The sequence below is a fragment of the Hypanus sabinus genome, chromosome 24 (assembly GCF_030144855.1).
Source record: "Hypanus sabinus isolate sHypSab1 chromosome 24, sHypSab1.hap1, whole genome shotgun sequence".
NCBI lineage: Eukaryota > Metazoa > Chordata > Chondrichthyes > Myliobatiformes > Dasyatidae > Hypanus > Hypanus sabinus.
Genome location: NC_082729.1, coordinates 32756261 through 32776923, shown reverse-complemented (window position 1 = coordinate 32776923; position 20663 = coordinate 32756261). Strand labels below are relative to the sequence as shown.

General features: G+C 50.5%; 1 long non-coding RNA gene across 1 annotated transcript in view; it reads left to right on the top strand.

Annotated features, from left to right (window-relative positions):
* Nucleotides 1-8835: 8835 nt before the first annotated feature.
* The window catches only part of LOC132380624 (uncharacterized), a 39416-nt gene continuing 27588 nt past the window's right edge, over nt 8836-20663 (top strand). Inside the window, exons 1-2 of the long non-coding RNA XR_009507827.1 lie at nt 8836-12998; nt 15163-15544. This is a non-coding gene — a long non-coding RNA (uncharacterized LOC132380624). The remainder of the gene's footprint in view (nt 12999-15162; nt 15545-20663) is intronic.

Genomic DNA, 20663 nt, shown 5'->3' with positions numbered 1-20663 from the left:
AACCACTTCCTCTGGCAGTTTGTTCCATATACTGACCCATTGTTGTGGAGTCAAGGGATATGGGGAGAAGGCAGGAACGGGGTACTGATTGTGGATGATCAGATATGATTACATTGAATGGCGGTGCTGGCTCAAAGGGCTGAATGGCCTACTCCTGCACCTATCTCTATTGAAAAAGTTGCCCCTCAGATTCCCTTTAAATCTCTCCCCTCTCCCCTTAAACCTATGTCCTTCAGTTCTTGATTCCCCTGACCCCGGGCACTGGGCAGGGGCACTGAGCACAGAATAGGTGCATCTGCAACTAGGGGGCGCAGGTCAGAGAGTAAAAGACTTAAAGGGGCAACTTTTTTCACCCAGAGGTAGAGGTGCCGGAGAAGTGGTTGAGGCAGGTCACTGAACCACGTTTAAAGATACTTGGACAAATACATGGCTGGAAAGGGCTTAAAAGGGAGCAAAGGTACGAAGTTTGATCGATTTAAGAGCTGAACCTAATAGGAAAGGTCGGGTGCTGGCGTAATCCCGGTAGCGGAGCCCGAGGCCGAGGAGGGACCCAAGGTCTGGATGAAGTAAGCACTGGGCCAGGTTGAAATGGTCAGGGTGACGGGGTCGGAGGCGAGGGACGGTCCTGCTTGGCTCGCTGCCCCGCGGGGTTTCCGCATCTCTGTGCTGGACTATGGCCTTCTGGGTGGGCTGCAGTGATGCCTGGCTGGCGTGGTGCACCTCAGTTCTGAATACTTGCTTTTATTGTTTGCACAATTTGTTTTCTTTCTCTCTGCGCACTCTGTTTTTAATGGATTCAGTTGTGTTTCGTGGAAGATCAATCTCAAGTACACATACTTTGATAATAAATGCCCTTTGAACTTTGGATCTGGTCCAAAAGGAAGCGGCTCAAGGAGGGCACCTTGGTTGTCACAGACAGATGGACCAAAGTCGTTTTCGTGCTGCTAGAGTCCACGTCAGTCAGGATTGTAGTGGGGGGGGGGGGCAGTAATAGACAATAGACAGTAGGTGCAGGAGTAGGCCATTCGGCCCTTCTAGCCAGCACCGCCATCCACTGTGATCATGGCTGATCACACACAATCGGTACCCCGTTCCTGCACTCTCCCCATATCCCTTGACCCCGCTATCTATAAGAGCTCTATCTAACTCTCTCTTGAATGCATCCAGAGACTTGGCCTCCACTGCCTTCTGGGCCAGAGCATTCCACATATCCACCACTCTCTGGGTGAAAAAGTTTTTCCGCATCTCTGTTCTAAATGGCCTACCCCTTATTCTTAAACTGTGGCCTCTAGTTCTGGACTCACCCATCAGCGGGAACATGCTTCCTGCCTCCAGCATGTCCAATCCCTTAATAATCTTATATATCTCAATCAGGTCCCCTCTCATCCTTCTAAATTCCAGTGTATACAAGCCCAGTCGCTCCAATCTTTCAACATATGACAGTCCCACCATTCTGGGAATTAACCTCGTGAATCTACGCTGCACTTCCTCTACAGCCAGGATGTCCTTCCTTAACCCTGGAGACCAAAACTGTACACAATACTCCAGGTGTAGTCTCACCAGGGCTCTGTACAAATGCAAAAGGATTTCCTTGCTCTTGTACTCAATTCCCTTTGTAATAAAGGCCAACATTCCATTAGCCTTCTTCACTGCCTGCTGCACTTGCTCATTCACCTTCAGTGACTGATGAACAAGGACTCCTAGATCTCTTTGTATTTCTCCCTTACCTAACTGTACACCATTCAGATAATAATCTGCCTTCCTGTTCTTACTCCCAAAGTGGATAACCTCACACTTATTCACATTAAACATCATCTGCCAAGTATCTGCCCACTCACCCAGCCTATCCAAGGCTGCAGAAGGACCTCTTTACTCCTATACTCAATTCCTCTTGTTATAAAGGCCAGCATGCCATTAGCTTTTTTCACTGCCTGCTGTACCTGTATGCTTGCTTTCATTGACTGATGTACAAGAACACCTAGATCTCGTTGTACTTCCCCTTTTCCTAACTTGACTCCATTTAGATAGTAATCTGCCTTCCTGTTCTTGCCACCAAAGTGGATAACCTCACATTTATCCACATTAAACTGCATCTGCCATACATTTGCCCAGTCCAAGTCACCCTGCATTCTCATAACATCCTCCTGACATTTCACACTGCCACCCAGCTTTGTGTCATCAGCAAATTTGCTAATGTTACTTTTAATCTCTTCATCTAAATCATTAATGTATATTGTAAACAGTTGTGGTCCCAGCACCGAACCTTGTGGTACCCCACTGGTCACAGCCTGCCATTCCGAAAGGGACCCGTTAATAGCTACTCTTTGTGTCCTGTCAGCCAGCCAATTTTCAATCCATGTCAGTACTCTGCCCCCAATTGCATGTGCCCTAATTTGGCCCACTAATCTTCTATGTGGGACTTTATCAAAAGCTTTCTGGAAGTCCAGGTACACTACATCTACTGGCTCTCCCTTGTCCATTTTCATAGTTACATTCTCAAAAAACTCCAGAAGATTAGTCAAGCATAATTTTCCCTTCATAAATCCATGCTGACTGGGACTGATCCTTCTACTGCTATCCAAATGTGTCGGAATTTCCTCTTTTATAATTGACTCCAGCATCTTTCCCACCACTGACGTCAGGCTAACCGGTCTATAATTTCCTGTTTTCTCTCTCCCTCCTTTCTTGAAAAGTAGGACAACATTAGCCACCCTCCAATCAGCAGGAACTGTTCCTGAATCTATAGAACATTGGAAAATGATTATCAATGCGTCTATGATTTCTAGAGTACCCTGAGATGCAGACCATCAGGTCCTGGGGGCTTACCAGCCTTCAGATTCAACAGTCTATCCAACACCGTTTCTTGGCTAATACAAATTTCCTTCAGTTCATCCTTTAGTTCCTTTGGCCACTATTACATCTGGTTTAACCTAGTTCCTAGTAAAGGGACAAACAGTCCCAGGAGGAGAGGGAATATAAAAGTGAAGGAATAAGACGTCGATAGGGAGCAAAACCAATGCGGAGGGCAAACAGAAAAGCAATGGAAACTCTCGGGAGGTCGGCCAGTCTCTGCGGTGAACAGTTCGAGTCCAGGCCCTTGGAGAGACCGCTTCTCACATTTCCCCCAGGATATTCCCAGCCATCTCAGTTTGAACACCAGGATTTCTGGGAATGTGAGAGGGGAAGTAAACAGAATACGAGAACTGCAGATGTTGAAGTTCTGAGGTGAAACCAAAAGTAAAAGTGGGGGAGTGAATAACGGGAGTTGTGTTTCTCAGGCTGCCTTGGAAAGTCAAGGGGAACTGTGGGTGTAGGAAACACTCAGCAAACCAGACAGCGTCTGTGGTGACGTCCACTGAGACCCTGGCCCTATAACAGAACTGGAATAAGTTTCCTCTGGTACAATGTAGACTGAGTGGAGGCCTGATCCAAGTTTATTGTATTCTTATTTACGGATACAGCACGGGCACAGGGCCCAAGTACACCCACATGACCAACTAACCTATTATCAGAAGCAGAATCAAGTTTAATATCACTGGTGTGTGTCTTGAGGAGTGTATAGGGTGTCCAGGCAGGGACAGCACCTCTGGTGAAGGGTTTGTCATGTCCATTCCAGGGCAGCTCGTTCACCGTGGGTCCCCACTAGACATGCAACTCTCACCTGTGGCTCCAGGTAGCCGTTTGCATGAGACAGCGGCCACACCCCCGTACACCCGAACCAGGTGGAGGAAGGCGCAGCCTCACACCCCAGTGAGATAGGGACACGCCTGTCCTGCCACGCAAAGTCAACTCCGGCGGACTGGGTGGATGAGATCAACAGTGAGATCCAATGGCCAGGAGGGCGGTTCTGCAGCGCTGCATGGAGGGCAAAGGGCCTGACAAGGCACAGGAGCTGTCATGGACATCCACTGCAACCAGGGAAGACCCCAGTTTGTGACGTTTGTTCAAGCCACTGGACCCCGACTCCTGAGGTCAAGAAAGTGGAACTGCCCCAGTGAAATGGCATTTCCGCTTAAAAAACTCTCCTGCACAGGGGGCGGAGCTATTCCTGAATCATTGAGAGTGTGCCGACAGGCTCTTGTACCTCCTCCCTGATGGTAGCAACAAGGAAGTGCATGTCCTGGGTGATGGGGGACCTTAATAATGGATCCTGCCTTGTTGAGGCACCACTCCTTGAAGATGTCCTGGAACTAGTGCCCATGATGGAGCTGTCTTAAGTTTACAATTCTCTGTAACTTATTTCGATCCTGTGCAATGACCCCCCACCCATACCAAATGGTGATGCGAACAGTCAGAATGCCCTGAATGTCACAGTCCATCTGGAGAAAATTGCGAGCGTCTTCGGTGACATGCCAAATCTCCTCAAACTCCAAATGAAATATCGTGCAGTCTCTGTAACTGCATCAACATGCTGGGCCCAGGAAAGATCCTCAGCGACACCACTCAACCAGCAGATCTATCTTACTCCTGTACGCCTTCTTGCCATCATCTGGAATTCTGCCAACAATTGTGGTGTCATCAGCAGATTTACAGATGGTGTTTGAGCTGTGCGTAGCCACGTCATACAGGAGTACTAGTTAAAGAGTACAGCGTTACTAGTTTTGCAGCAGTGGGTCATTGCAGCACATATTTAAAGATTTTAGGGTTTTTATACGTTGTTGTAGCCGGAACTGGTAGTGGGGACAAGCTCCACCACCTATTTAATGCTCCCAGTGGTGTGCACCTCAAATAGCCTCAGACACCCAAGTCCAGCTCCTGGCCTTCACGTGTGGCTCAGCTGCTAAGCCCAGCGGAATTGTTTCTACTGAGAGGAGAAGGGGCAAAGGTGGGTTACTAGCACGTCAAAAGCAGTCACTTCAGGCAGATGGGGCTCATCAGCCATGGTTGGCAGCTCATCTAGGAGAAGGAAATCTTTGGTGTCCATCACCCACTCAAGGCTTCGGGAGTAAACCCCGAGGGAAAAATCCAGAGCTGTAGTCCCTAAGGCAGTCCTACATTGAGTTCGACTGGCAACTCCTGTGACGCCGTTGGTACCAAACTGTATCGGTCTCCGCCATTCCTTTGGGTTCATCAGATACACGGAGAGGGTCAGCTTGCTACATGGGCAGCAGCTTGCTCTCTATATTGTACTGCCCAGGCTTGTGTATCTAGACAGCTTAGATGCAATATCCTTGGGCAACTCTGACTGATGGAAACTTCAGCAGTGTGTGTATAGACACTTAGCAGTGTTGTTGCTAACCACTATCTACTGCACCGCCAGGAGTGATAAAATTTATCAAGTCTATTTATTATTGTCACATGCACCAAAGTCCAGTGACAAATTGTTCTCCATGCCATCTGCACAGAACATTTCAATTCAACAGTGCATCGAGATTCAAATCATTGGAGAGGCTTAGATAAGCGAGACAGTGTCTCTTTCCTGCCCTGGGATAGAGAGTCGGAGGGTGTGCATTTAAGGTAAGAAGGGGAAGTTTAACTTAAGTCTGTGGGACAAGTTAATTTTCACATGGAGAGTGGTGGGGGTCTTTGTCCAGAACGTGCTGCTAGGTGGTGGAGGTAGATACATTGGAGGTAATTAGAGGGGCATTTAGACATATACACACCACAAGACCATGAGACATAGGGGCAGAATTAGGCCTTTTGTTCCAGCAAGTCTTCTCCCTATTCCATCATGGCTGATTTATTATCCCTGGCAACCTCATCCTCCTGCCTTCTCTCTGTAAACCTATAAACCTGCACTGCAAGTATACCCAATGACTTGGCCTCCCTAGCCACCTGTGGCAATGAATTCCACAGATTCACCACCCTCTGGCTAAAGAAATTCCACCCTATCTCTGTTCTAAAGGAACATCCTTGTATTCCGTGTCGGTGCCCTCTGTCCTCTCCATGTCAATTCTACTTACGCTTTTCAACATTTGTTAAGTTTCAATGTGATTCTCTCTCATTCTTCTAAACTCCAGCGAGTACAGGCCCAGAGTTATCAAATTCTCCTCGTAGGTTAACCCTTTCATTCCCAGGATCATTCTCGTGAATCTCTTCTGCACCCTCTCCAATGTCAGCACATCCTTTCTTAAATAAGGGGCCCAAAACTGTTCTAAGTGTGGTCTGACCAATGCCTTACACAGCCTCAGCATTACTTCCTTGCATATTCTGGTCCTCTTGAAATGAATGCCAACATTGCATTGACACAAGCAGGGAACGGGAGGAATAGAGCCATACGGCACAGAGAAAAAGCCCTTCAGCCCAGTTCATCCATACCATCCAAGTTGCCCATCTAGTCCATTTTCCAACATTTAGCATATATCCTCTAAACCGTTCCGATCTGTGTACCTGTCCAAGTCTTTTAAATGTTGTTCATGTACCTGCCTCAGCCACTTCCTCTCAGCTCGTTCTATATGCAGACCACCCTCTGGGTGAAAAGTTGCCCCTCAGCTCCCCTTTCCACTCTCACCTTAAATCTGTGCCCTCCCCTGTCCATTCATCCTATCTGTATCATTCTGATTTTAGACACTTCTATAAGGGCACCCCCTCAGTCTCCTATGTTCCAAGGAATGTTAGCATCCATTTTGAGAGGACTGGAATATTACTACTATGATAAAAGCAAGGATGTAATGTTGAGGCTTTATAAAGTGCTTTGAGGCTTCACAAAGAATTGCGAGCAGTTTTGGGCCGCTTATCTGAAGAAAGATATCGGAGAAGGTTCAAAGGAGGTTTGATAAAATGACTTGTCGTGTGGCAAATATTTTGATGGCCCTGAAGTTCAGAAGAATGAAGGGTGACCTCATTGAAACCTATTGAATGTCGAAGTGCCTTGATCGAGTGGATGTCCCTTTAGAATGGAGATGAGGAGGAATTTCTTCAGACAGAGCATGTGAATCTGTGGAATTCATTGCCACGGGCAGCAGTGGAGGACAAGTCATTGGATATATTTAAGGCAGAGGTTGATGGATTCTTAATCAGTCAGGGCATGAAGGGTTACAGAGAGAAGGCAGGAAATTGGGGCTGAAAGGGAAATGAATCAGCCATGATGACATAGCAGATCAAACCAGATGGGCCAAATAGCCTGATTCTGCTCCTAGTCTGTAGTTGCAGAGCGGGTGGCTGGAAGTCAGAGTTTGTAGAATTTATGGATCCCGTCTCCTCACATTGAGCCCATGTCCTCTGGGTTTAGAACGCCCACAGGCGTGGGGTGTTTCCTAGTCTCGCACCCTGTCCATCTCCATCAGGTCCCCTCTCAGCCAGGGAGAACAGAGCCAGCCATTCCAGTCTCTCCTTGTAACCAAATCGCTCTGTACCAAGCAAGGTCCTGAGGAATCCCTCAGTCTCCTCTGTCACGGGTGGCCTCCCCAGCATCCGGGACATCTTCAAGGAGCAATGCCTTAAAACAGTAGATCCATCATTATGGACCCCCAACCACTGGATATGCCTCGTTTTCATTGCTACCGTCAGGGAGAAGGTACAGGAGCCTGAAGGCACACACTCAACGATCTGCCTACCGACAGAACAAGGCCATTAGAGCCACAACAATTCTACCACACACTCTGCACCCACTACAATTTTACCACTCACACTGGATCCACTAGGTCCTCAACAATTCAGAAACAACATCTTCTAGTCTGCCATTCAATTTCTGAATGGACATTGAGCCCATTAACACTATTATTTTCTCTTTTTGGACTTTGTATTTTATATAAATTTTAATTATATGCTTCTTACTGTAATTTACAGTTTTTATTATGTATTGTAATGTACTGCTGCCGTATGATGATGGGTTTCACGGTATAGACACGACAAACCTGTGAGGGAGAGTATTAAACCGCTACTTGGAGCCGCAGGAGAGAGCTGTGTCTGGTGGGGACTTCCCTGGCAAGCTCCATCACCAGAGGTGCTATCCCTCCCTGGACACCCCATAAGACACACACCAGTGATATTAAACCTGATTTTGCTTCTGATAATCTTGGGCCCTGTGGACCTGTGACTGTGCTGTATCTGTAAATAAGAATACAATATCAGGTCTCCGCTCAGTCTACACTGCACCACAGGATAATTATTCCAGTTCTGCTCCGGGGCCAGGGTCTCAGTGGACGTCACCACAGATGCTGCCTGGTTTGCTGAGTGTTTCCGACACCCACGGTTCCTCTTGACTTTCCAAGGCAGCCCGAGAAACACAACTGCCGTTATTCACTCCCCCACTTTTACTTTTGGTTTCACCTCAGAATTTCAATGTCTGCAGCTCTCTTATTCCATTTGCTTCCTCTTTCTGGATGCCCTCACATTCCCGGAAACCCTGGCATTGAAACTGAGATGGCTGGCAATACCCTGGGGGAGATGTGACGCACAGTCTCTCCAAGGGGCCCGGACTCGAGCCGTTCACCGCAGAGACTGTCCGACCTCCCAAGAGCTTCCATTGCTTTTCTGTTTGCCCTCCGCATTGGTTTTGCTCCCTATCAAAGTCTTATTCCTTCACTTCTACTGATTCCCTCCCCTCCTGGACTGTTTGTCCCTTTACTGCTCTCCCCCCCCGTTACAATCCTACGTGATGTGGACTCCGACAGCACGAAAACACCTTCAGCCCATCTGTCTGTGACGACCAAGGCTTCCTTGAGCCAGTTCCATTTGCCCACGCTTGGACCAGATCCAAAGTTCAAAGTACATGTAGTATCAAAGTATGTGTAGTTTACACAACCTTGAGATTTGTCTCCTTACAGGTAACCATGAAACAAAGAAACACAGTAGAACCCAATAAAACTGTGCTGATCTGGGGGGGGGGGGGGGGGAAACAAGACGTGTAAACAACGAAAGCAAGCAACAGCGTTCAGAACTGAATTTCACAACGCCAGGCATCTCTGCAGAAGGTCAACGAGGTGGTTAAGAAGGCTTATGGAAAGCTCGTTTTTATTTGTCAAGGCATTGAGTGCAAAAGACTGGAGGTTATGTTGCAAAGTTATAAAAGTCTGGTTTGGCCACATCTGGAGTATTGTGACCCTTCTGGTCGCCCCACTATAGGAGGGAGTTGAGGCTCTGGAGAGGGTGCAGAGGAGGTTCGCCTGGTTTAGAGGGCATGTGAGAAACTGAATAAACTTGGGTTGCTTTCTCTGCGGCAGTGGAAGCTGACAGAAGATCTGAATGAGGTTTGTACGATTATGAGAGGCATCGATAGGGAGCAACTTTTTCACAGGTTTGAAATGTCTAATACCAGAGGGCATGCACTGAAGTGAGAAGATTAGGTTCGAAGAGGATGTCAGGGGTAAGTTTTCTATTCAGAGAGTCACGGATGTGGTATGGTGGTAGAGACAAATACATGGATGGTTTTAAAGAGATGTTTGGGTAGCCAAATGGATTACGGAAGATGGAGAGACATTGACATGGTGTAAGTAGGAGGGATTAGTGTGTTTCTGTGTTTTTGATTTGCTCTTTAGCTGGTTCAGCACAAAATTGCGGGCCGAATGGCTTGTTCCTGTACTGTACTGTTCTATGACTAGCTGGAAGGTGATAGGTGAAGCTGGCTGGGTGGGAAAGGAAGCTATGTCTCCCCACCCCCCACCCCCAGGCCATCTTTTTAACTCTGACATCTTCCCCCTTTTTTTCTGGTGCTGAAGAAGTTCTCAGAAATATCAATTGTTCAGTTCCATGGATACTGCCTGACCTGCTGAGTTCCTCCAGCCTTTTCCTGTATGTTGCTTTGGACTTCCAGCATCTGCAAAACCTCTCCTGTTTACCAGAATCAAGTTTAATAACACTGGCATATGTCACGAAATTTGTTGTCTTTGCAGTACAATGCCATACATAATAGAGAAAAAAACTGAATTACAGTAAGTATATACATTAAAGTTAAATAAGTAATGTAAAAATAGAAACAATAGAAGTAGTGAGGTTGTGTTCATGGGTTCAATGTCCATTCAGAAATCTGTTGGCGGAGGGGGAAAAGCTGTCCCTGAATCGTTGAGTGTGGGTCTTCAGGCTCCTGGCACAGAGGTTTACTGAGGCTACTGGGAAGAGCTTAAACTAGAATTGCTGGGAACCGAACTGAAGAGACGGAGAAAGGGATGGTTGTCTCACAAATAGAGAAAGCTTGTAGGCAGTGTGAGAGGGAGGACAGGCAGGTGATAGAGAAGGGATGCGCTCAGATTGAAGGTGAGCTGTGCCTGTTTTAATGCAAAGAGCATCATGAACAGAAGAGCTTAGAGCATGGATCAGTACTTGGAGATATGATGTGGTGGCCATTGCAGAGACTTGGATGGCTCAGGGGCAGGAATGGCTACTTAAGAGTGCCAGGCTTTAGATGTTTCACAAAGGTCAGGGAGGGAGGCAAAAAAGGTGGAGGGGGTGGCGCGGATGACTAGAGATAATTTCAGTGCTGCAGTAAAGGAGGAAGTCATGGAGGGATTATCTATTGAGTCACTGTGGGTGGAAGTTAAAAACAGGAAGGAGTCAATAACTCTACTGGGTGTTTTTTTCATAGACCACTCAACAGTAACAGCGACATCAAGGATCAGATAGGGAGACAGATTCTGGAATGGTGCAGTAATAATAGGGTTGTCGTGATGGGGGATTTTAATTTCCCAAAACTGATTGGCATCTCCCTAGAGCAAGGGGTTTAGACAGAGTGGAGTTTGTTCAGAAAGGTTTCCTGACACCACTTCTTCGGTTATCCATCGACTTTGACGTTGACTGCGCTGAGAGTTTAGTCTCTGCAGGCACGTTTATGGGCCACAAGACCGGCATTGGATCGGCGCTGTCTCCCACATCTGTTGCATTTCTGATTTGACTGGTCTAGCACCGACTGTCTGCGTTCATGACCTGCTTCATATTTCTTCTGCCTTTTCTCCTCGATAACTGGGATTGACTTCTTGACAATGCAGCGCCAACTTCTTCTGTCCGAAGCATCTTTGACATCCATGTCAGTGTTCTTCATATGACGCTTGAGCACATCTTAGTAGCGCAGCTTCTGACCACCACGCTTCCTCTTTCCTTCATGTAGCTCGCCACAGAAAACAGCTCTGGGTAAACTATTTCCTGACACAGTACGTAGGTAAGTCTACAAGAGGAGAGGCTGTACTTCATCTGGTACTGGGAAATTACCCTGGTCAGATGTCAGATCTCTCAGTGAGAGAACGTTTTGGAGAGGGTGATCACAATTCTATCTCCTTTACCATAGCATTGGAGACGGGTAGGAACAGACAAGTTAAGAAAGCTTTTAACTGGTGTAAGGGGAAATATGAAGCTGTCAGGCAGGAACTTGGGGGCATAAATTGGGAACAAATGTTCTCAGGGAAATGTACAGCAGAAATGTGGCAAATGTTCAGGGGATATTTGCAGGGCGTTCTGTATAGGTACGTACCAATGAGACAGGGAAAGGATGGTAGGGTACAAGAAAATTGTGTACAAAGGCAGTTGGAAATCTAGTCAAAGGGAAGAGCTTATGAAAGGTTCAAAAAACTAGGAAATGATAGAGATCTAGAAAATTATAAGGCTAGCAGGAAGGAGCTTAAGAATGAAATTAGGAGAGCCAGAAGGGGTCATGAGAAGGCCTTGGCAAGTAGGATTAAGAAAAATCCCAAGGCATCCTACAAGTATGTGAAGAGCAAGAGGATAAGATGTGGGAGAATAGGACCTATCAAGTGTGACAGTGGAAAAGTGTGCATGGAACCGGAGGAGGTAGCAGAGGTTTCAGTATTCACTGCAGAAAAGGACCATGGCAATTGTAGGGCTGACTTACAGTGGACTGAAAAGCTTGAGCATATAGACATTAAAAAAGAGGATGTGGTGGAGCTTTTGGAAAGCATCAAGTTGGATAAGTCACCAGACTAGACTAGATATACCCCAGGCTACTGTGGGAAGCGAGGGAGAGGATTGCTGAGCCTCTGGCGATGATCTTTGAATCATCAATGAGAACAGATTCTCAATGAGGTTCTGGAGGATTGCGGATGTTGTTTCCTTATTCAAGAAAAAGAGTAGAAAGGAAATTATAGAGCAGTGAGGCTTACTTCAGTGGTTGGTAAGTTGATGGAGAAGATCCTGTGAGGCAGGATTTATGAACATTTGGAGAGGCATAATAACCATATAACAATTACAGCACAGAAACAGGCCATCTCAGCCCTTCTAGTCCATGTGGAACGCTTATTCTCAACTAGTCCCACCGACCTGCACTCAGCCCTCCATTCCTTTCCTGTCCATATACCTATCCAATTTTACTTTAAATGACAATATTGAACCTGCCTCTATCACTTCTACTGGAAGCTCGTTCCACACAGCTACCACTCTGAGTAAAGAAATTTCCCCTCGTATTACCCCTATGCTTTTGTCCCCTAACTCTAATCTCCCCTACTCTCAATGGAAAAAGCCTATCAACCTCAACTCTATCTATCCCCCTCATAGTTCTAAATACCTCTATCGTCCCCCCTCAACCTTCTACGCTCCAAAGAATAAAGACCTAACTTGTTCAACCTTTGTCTGTAACTTGTGTGCTGAAACCCAGGTAACATTCTAGTAAATCTCCTCTGTATTCTATTTTCCTACATATAATATGATTAGGAGTAGTCAGCATGGCTTTGTCAAAGGCAGGTCATGCCTTACCAGCCTGATTGAATTTTTTGAGGATATAACTAAACACATCGATGAAGGTAGAGTAGTAGATGTAGTGTACATGGACTTCAGGCTTATTGAGAAAGTAAGGATGCATGGGATCCAAGGGGACATTGCTTTGTGGATCTAGAATTGGCTTGCCCACAGAAGGCAAAGAGTGGTTGTAGATGGGTCATATTCTGCATGGAGGTTGGTGACCAGTGGTGTGCCTCAGGGATCTGTTCTGGGACCCCTTCTCTTCATGATTTTCATAAATGACCTGGATGAGGAAGTGGAGGGATGGGTTAGTAAATGTGCTGATGACACAAAGGTTGGGGGTGTTGTGGATAGTGTGGAGGGCTGTCAGAGGTTACAGAGGGACATTGATAGGATTCAAAACTGGACTGAGAAGTGGCAGTTGGCGTTCAACCCAGGTAAGTGTGAGGTGGTTCATTTTGGTAGGTCAAATATGATGACAGAATAGTAATGGTAAGACTCTTGGCAGTGTGGAGGATCAGAGGGATCTTGGGGTCTGAGTCCATAGGACACTCAAAGCCACTGTGCAGGTTGACTCTGTGGTAAGGAAAGCATACACTTTCATCAATAGTGGGATTGAGCTTAGAAGCCAAGAGGTAACGTTGCACCCTGGTCAAGCCCCACTTGGAGTACTGTGCTCAGTTCTGGTCACCTCACTACAGGAAGGATGTGGAAACCATAGAAAGGGTGCAGAGGTGATTTACAAGGATGTTGCCTGGATTGGGGAGCATGCCTTATGTTCTCAGACCCCTTCTCTTTGTGATTTTTATAAATGATCTGGCTGAGGAAATGGAGAGATGGGTTAGTAAATGCGCTAATGACACAAAGATTTGGGGTGTTGTGGATAGTGTGGAGGGCTGTCAGAGGTTACAGAGGGACATTAATAGGATGCAAAACTGGGCTGAAAAGTGGCAAATGGAGTTCAACTCAGTTAACTGTGAGGTGGTTCATTTTGATAGGTCAAATATTATGGCAGAGTATAGTATTAATGGTAAGACTCTTGGCAGTGTGGAGGATCAGAGGGATCTTGGGGTCTGAGTCCATAGGACACTCAAAGATGCTGTGCAGGTTGACTCTGTGGTTAAGGCGGCATATTGGCCTTCATCAACCATGGAATTGAGTTCATAGAAACATAGAAAATAGGTGCAGGAGTAGGCCATTCGGCCCTTCAAGCTTGCTACACCATTCAGTATGATTATGGCTGATTATCCAACTCAGAACCCGGTACCTGCTTTCTCTCCAATACCCCCTGATCCCTTTAGCCACATGGGCCATATCTAACTCCCTCTTAAATATAGCCAATGAACCGGCCTCAACTGTTTCCTGTGACAGAGAATTCCAGATTCAACACTCACTGTGTGAAGTTTTTCCTCATCTCGGTCCTAAAAGGCTTCCCCTTTATCCTTAAACTGTGACCCCTCATCCTGGGCTTCCCCAACATCGGAAACAATCTTTCTGCATCTAGCCTGTCCAATTCCTTTAGAATTTTACACGTTTTAATAAGATCCCCCATCAATCTAAAGTCCAGTGAGTATAAGCCTAGTCGATCCAGTCTTTCTTCATCTGAAAGTCCTGCCATCTCAGGAATCAATCTGGTGAACCTTCTCTGTACTCCCTCTATGGCAAGAATGTCTTTCCTCAGATTAGGGGACCAAAACTGCACACAATATTATAGGTGCGGTCTCACCAAGGCCTTGTACAACTGCAGTAAAACCTCCTTGTCCTGTACTCCCTGTCCTTTTGCTATGAATGCCAACATATCATTTGCCTTTTGCACTGCCTGCTGTACCTGCATGCCCACCTTCAATGACTGGTGTACAATGACACCCAGGTCTCGTTGCACCTCCCCTTTTCCTAATCGGCCATCGTTCAGATAATAATCTGTTTTCCTGTTCTTGCAACCAAAGTGGATAACCTCACATTTATCCACATTAATTTGCATCTGCCATGAATTTGCCTACTCACCTAACCTATCCAAGTCACCCTGCATCCTCTCAGCATCCTCCTCACAGCGAACACCCCCTCCTAGCTTCGTGTCATCCGCAAACTTGGAGATGCTGCATTTAATTCCCTCGTCTAAATCATTAATATATATTGTAAACAACTGGGGTCCCAGCACTGAGCCTTGCGGTACCCCACTAGTCACTCCCTGCCAGTTTAAGAGCCAAGAAGTAATGTTACAGCTATATAGAACTATGGTCAGACCCCACTTGGAGTACTGTGCTCAGTTCCGGTCACCTCACCACAGGAAGGATGTGGAAACTATAGAAAGGGTGCAGAGGAGATTGACAAGGTTGTTGCCTGAATTGGAGAGAGAGGGGGAGAGTGAGGGAGGCAAAGGGTGAATGAGAACGGGAAGGGAAGAAAGGGAGAGAGGGGAAGAGATGAAGGGAGGTGGGAGGGGGCAAAGGGGGAGCAGGGAGGGGAAAGAGAGGGGGAGAGAGGGAGATGGAGGGGAGGAGGAAGAGGGAGAAGAAAAGATATTTAGATATACATCTGCTTAATTAATCCTCACAAATGGTCTGTCCAAGCGGTGAACTCACTCCACCATTCCTTATGCAGGGAGACCAGCCTGTCCACAGTACTCCATGTGCAGTCTCCCCAGGGCCCTGGAGTGTAGGAGCAAGACCTGGATTGAAATCCTCGCTATGAAGACCAGCTTGCTGTTTGTGTTCTGAACAATCTGCAGTTCCCCTGTGCTAATCTTCGGTGGCTAGTGTACAAGGACAGACGGGTCCCTCTGCGCATGAACACCGATCGATCTCTCACGGCGTTCCACATGATGCTCCAACGCTTCCCGATCTCCTCAGCCACTCCATCACGCACGTGAACAGCGGGGACTCCAGACACATCCCAAGACGCTCCAAATCAGGACATCCTCACCCCAGTCGATTGTAACGAACCACAAAGCGATGCAAATAGATTGTCAGCATGTGTCACCAAGGTACGGTACCGGTGGGGACAGGTCTGTCACTGTGCAACACTGGGGTACGGTACCGGTGGGGATGGGTCTGTCAGTGTGTAACACCGGGGTACGGTACCAGTGGAGATGGGTCTGTCAGTGTGCGTCACCAAGCTACGGTACCGGTGGGGACGGGTCTGTCACTGTGTAACACCGGGGTACGGTACCGGTGGGGACAGGTCTGTCAGTGTGTAACACCGGGGTACGGTACCGGTGGGGACGGGTCTGTCACTGTGTAACACCGGGGTACGGTACCGGTGGGGACGGGTCTGTCAGTGTGTAACACCGGGGTACGGTACCGGTGGGGACGGGTCTGTCAGTGTGTAACACCGGGGTACGGTACCGGTGGGGACGGGTCTGTCACTGTGTAACACCGGGGTACGGTACCGGTGGGGACGGGTCAGTCACTGTGTAACACCGGGGTACGGTACCAGTGGGGACGGGTCTGTCACTGTAACACCGGGGTACGGAACCGGTGGGGACGGGTCTGTCACTGTAACACCAGGGTACGGTACCGGTGGGGACGGGTCTGTCAGTGTGCGCCACCAAGGTACGGTACCGGTGGGGACAGGTCTGTCACTGTGCAACACCGGGGTACGGTACCGGTGGGGACGGGTCTGTCACTGTAACCCCGGGGTACGGTACCGGTGGGGACGGGTCTGTCACTGTAACACCGGGGTACGGTACCGGTGGGGACGGGTCTGTCAGTGTGTAACACCGGGGTACGGTACCGGTGGGGACGGGTCTGTCAGTGTGTAACACCGGGGTACGGTACCGGTGGGGACGGGTCTGTCAGTGTGTAACACCGGGGTACGGTACCGGTGGGGACGGGTCTGTCACTGTGTAACACCGGGGTACGGTACCGGTGGGGACGGGTCAGTCACTGTGTAACACCGGGGTACGGTACCGGTGGGGACGGGTCTGTCACTGTAACACCGGGGTACGGAACCGGTGGGGACGGGTCTGTCACTGTAACACCGGGGTACGGTACCGGTGGGGACGGGTCTGTCAGTGTGCGCCACCAAGGTACGGTACCGGTGGGGACAGGTCTGTCACTGTGCAACACCGGGGTACGGTACCGGTGGGGACGGGTCTGTCACTGTAACCCCGGGGTACAGTACCGGTGGGGACGGGTCTGTCACTGTAACACCGGGGTACGGTACCGGTGGGGACGGGTCTGTCAGTGTGTAACACCGGGGTACGGTACCGGTGGGGACGGGTCTGTCAGTGTGTAACACCGGGGTACGGTACCGGTGGGGACGGGTCTGTCAGTGTGTAACACCGGGGTACGGTACCGGTGGGGACAGGTCTGTCACTGTGTAACACCGGGGTACGGTACCGGTGGGGACGGGTCTGTCACTGTAACCCCGGGGTACGGTACCGGTGGGGACGGGTCAGTCACTGTAACACCGGGGTACGGTACCGGTGGGGACGGGTCTGTCAGTGTGCGTCACCAAGGTACGGTACCGGTGGGGACAGGTCTGTCACTGTGCAACACCGGGGTACGGTACCAGTGGGGATGGGTCTGTCAGTGTGTAACACCGGGGTACGGTACCAGTGGAGATGGGTCTGTCAGTGTGCGTCACCAAGGTACGGTACCGGTGGGGACAGGTCTGTCACTGTGTAACACCGGGGTACGGTACCGGTGGGGACGGGTCTGTCAGTGTGTAACACCGGGGTACGGTACCGGTGGGGACGGGTCTGTCAGTGTGTAACACCGGGGTACGGTACCGGTGGGGACGGGTCTGTCACTGTGTAACACCGGGGTACGGTACCGGTGGGGACGGGTCAGTCACTGTGTAACACCGGGGTACGGTACCGGTGGGGACGGGTCTGTCACTGTGTAACACCGGGGTACGGTACCGGTGGGGACGGGTCTGTCAGTGTGTAACACCGGGGTACGGTACCGGTGGGGACGGGTCTGTCAGTGTGTAACACCGGGGTACGGTACCGGTGGGGACGGGTCTGTCACTGTGTAACACCGGGGTACGGTACCGGTGGGGACGGGTCAGTCACTGTGTAACACCGGGGTACGGTACCGGTGGGGACGGGTCTGTCACTGTAACACCGGGGTACGGTACCGGTGGGGACGGGTCTGTCAGTGTGCGTCACCAAGGTATGGCACCGGTGGGGACAGGTCTGTCACTGTGCAACACCGGGGTACGGTACCGGTGGGGATGGGTCTGTCAGTGTGTAACACCGGGGTACGGTACCGGTGGGGATGGGTCTGTCAGTGTGTAACACCAGGGTACGGTACCGGTGGGGATGGGTCTGTCAGCGTGTAACACCGGGGTACGGTACCAGTGGAGATGGGTCTGTCAGTGTGCGTCACCAAGGTACGGTACCGGTGGGGACAGGTCTGTCAGTGTGTAACACCGGGGTACGGTACCGGTGGGGACGGGTCTGTCAGTGTGTAACACCGGGGTACGGTACCGGTGGGGACGGGTCTGTCAGTGTGTAACACCGGGGTACGGTACCGGTGGGGATGGGTCTGTCAGTGTGTAACACCGGGGTACGGTACTGGTGGGGATGGGTCTGTCACTGTGTAACACCGGGGTACAGTACTGGTGGGGACGGGTCTGTCACTGTGTAACACCGGGGTATGGTACCAGTGGGGACGAGTCTGTCAGTGTGTAACACCAGGGTACGGTACCGGTGGGGACGGGTCTGTCACTGTGTGACACCGGGGTACGGTACCGGTGGGGACGGGTCAGTCACTGTAACACCGGGGTACGGTACCGGTGGGGACGGGTCTGTCAGTGTGTAACACCGGGGTACGGTACCGGTGGGGACGGGTCTGTCAGTGTGTAACACCGGGGTACGGTACCGGTGGGGACGGGTCTGTCAGTGTGTAACACCGGGGTACGGTACCGGTGGGGACAGGTCTGTCACTGTGTAACACCGGGGTACGGTACCGGTGGGGACGGGTCTGTCACTGTAACCCCGGGGTACGGTACCGGTGGGGACGGGTCAGTCACTGTAACACCGGGGTACGGTACCGGTGGGGACGGGTCTGTCAGTGTGCGTCACCAAGGTACGGTACCGGTGGGGACAGGTCTGTCACTGTGCAACACCGGGGTACGGTACCAGTGGGGATGGGTCTGTCAGTGTGTAACACCGGGGTACGGTACCAGTGGAGATGGGTCTGTCAGTGTGCGTCACCAAGGTACGGTACCGGTGGGGACAGGTCTGTCACTGTGTAACACCGGGGTACGGTACCGGTGGGGACGGGTCTGTCAGTGTGTAACACCGGGGTATGGTACCGGTGGGGACGGGTCTGTCAGTGTGTAACACCGGGGTACGGTACCGGTGGGGACGGGTCTGTCACTGTGTAACACCGGGGTACGGTACCGGTGGGGACGGGTCAGTCACTGTGTAACACCGGGGTACGGTACCGGTGGGGACGGGTCTGTCACTGTGTAACACCGGGGTACGGTACCGGTGGGGACGGGTCTGTCAGTGTGTAACACCGGGGTACGGTACCGGTGGGGACGGGTCTGTCAGTGTGTAACACCGGGGTACGGTACCGGTGGGGACGGGTCTGTCACTGTGTAACACCGGGGTACGGTACCGGTGGGGACGGGTCAGTCACTGTGTAACACCGGGGTACGGTACCGGTGGGGACGGGTCTGTCACTGTAACACCGGGGTACGGTACCGGTGGGGACGGGTCTGTCAGTGTGCGTCACCAAGGTATGGCACCGGTGGGGACAGGTCTGTCACTGTGCAACACCGGGGTACGGTACCGGTGGGGATGGGTCTGTCAGTGTGTAACACCGGGGTACGGTACCGGTGGGGATGGGTCTGTCAGTGTGTAACACCAGGGTACGGTACCGGTGGGGATGGGTCTGTCAGCGTGTAACACCGGGGTACGGTACCAGTGGAGATGGGTCTGTCAGTGTGCGTCACCAAGGTACGGTACCGGTGGGGACAGGTCTGTCAGTGTGTAACACCGGGGTACGGTACCGGTGGGGACGGGTCTGTCAGTGTGTAACACCGGGGTACGGTACCGGTGGGGACGGGTCTGTCAGTGTGTAACACCGGGGTACGGTACCGGTGGGGATGGGTCTGTCAGTGTGTAACACCGGGGTACGGTACTGGTGGGGATGGGTCTGTCACTGTGTAACACCGGGGTACAGTACCGGTGGGGACGGGTCTGTCACTGTGTGACACCGGGGTACGGTACCGGTGGGGACGGGTCAGTCACTGTGTAACACCGGGGTACGGTACCGGTGGGGACGGGTCTGTCACTGTAACACCGGGGTACGGTACCGGTGGGGACGGGTCTGTCACTGTGTAACACCAGGGTACGGTACCGGTGGGGACGGGTCTGTCACTGTGTGACACCGGGGTATGGTACCGGTGGGGAGGGGCCTGTCAGTGTAACACCAGGGTACGGTACCGGTGGGGACGGGTCTGTCACTGTGTAACACCAGGGTACGGTACCGGTGGGGACGGGTCTGTCACTGTGTAACACCAGGGTACGGTACCGGTGGGGACGGGTCTGTCACTGTGTAACCCCGGGGTACGGTACCGGTGGGGACGGGTCCATCACTGTGTAACACCAGGGTACGGTACCGGTGGGGACGGGTCTGTCACTGTGTGACACCGGGGTATGGTACCGGTGGGGAGGGGCCTGTCACTGTGTACCACCGGGGTATGGGACCAGTGGGAATGGGAATGGTCTGTCGCTGTGTGACATTGATGTCCGTACCATTGGGACATTACCCCACTTCTGTGGCTCCATGTCTGTGTGAGATAATATGAGTGCACACTGTACATTCTCCCTGTAGGTTTCCCCAGTCGCTCCTTTTCCTTCCTATGTCAGAATGAATATGAGGGCTTTCATTGCCCCCCAGTGTGTGTGGGTGAGGGGGAGAGTTGGGGGGTTAGTTGTGTGTACACAGAGGTATTGGAATGGGATGACAGTAAGTGGATCAGTATGCACTTGATGGGCTGAAGTGCCTGCGCTCTGCCCACCCCCATGCTGAACGACTCTTCGACACCCTCTCCCAATGAACTGGATTTATTTCTGTCAGTCTCACAAACGGCACCTCCTCCACTCCACCTCTTCCCAGGACTCCCCCCACCCTCCAGCGTCC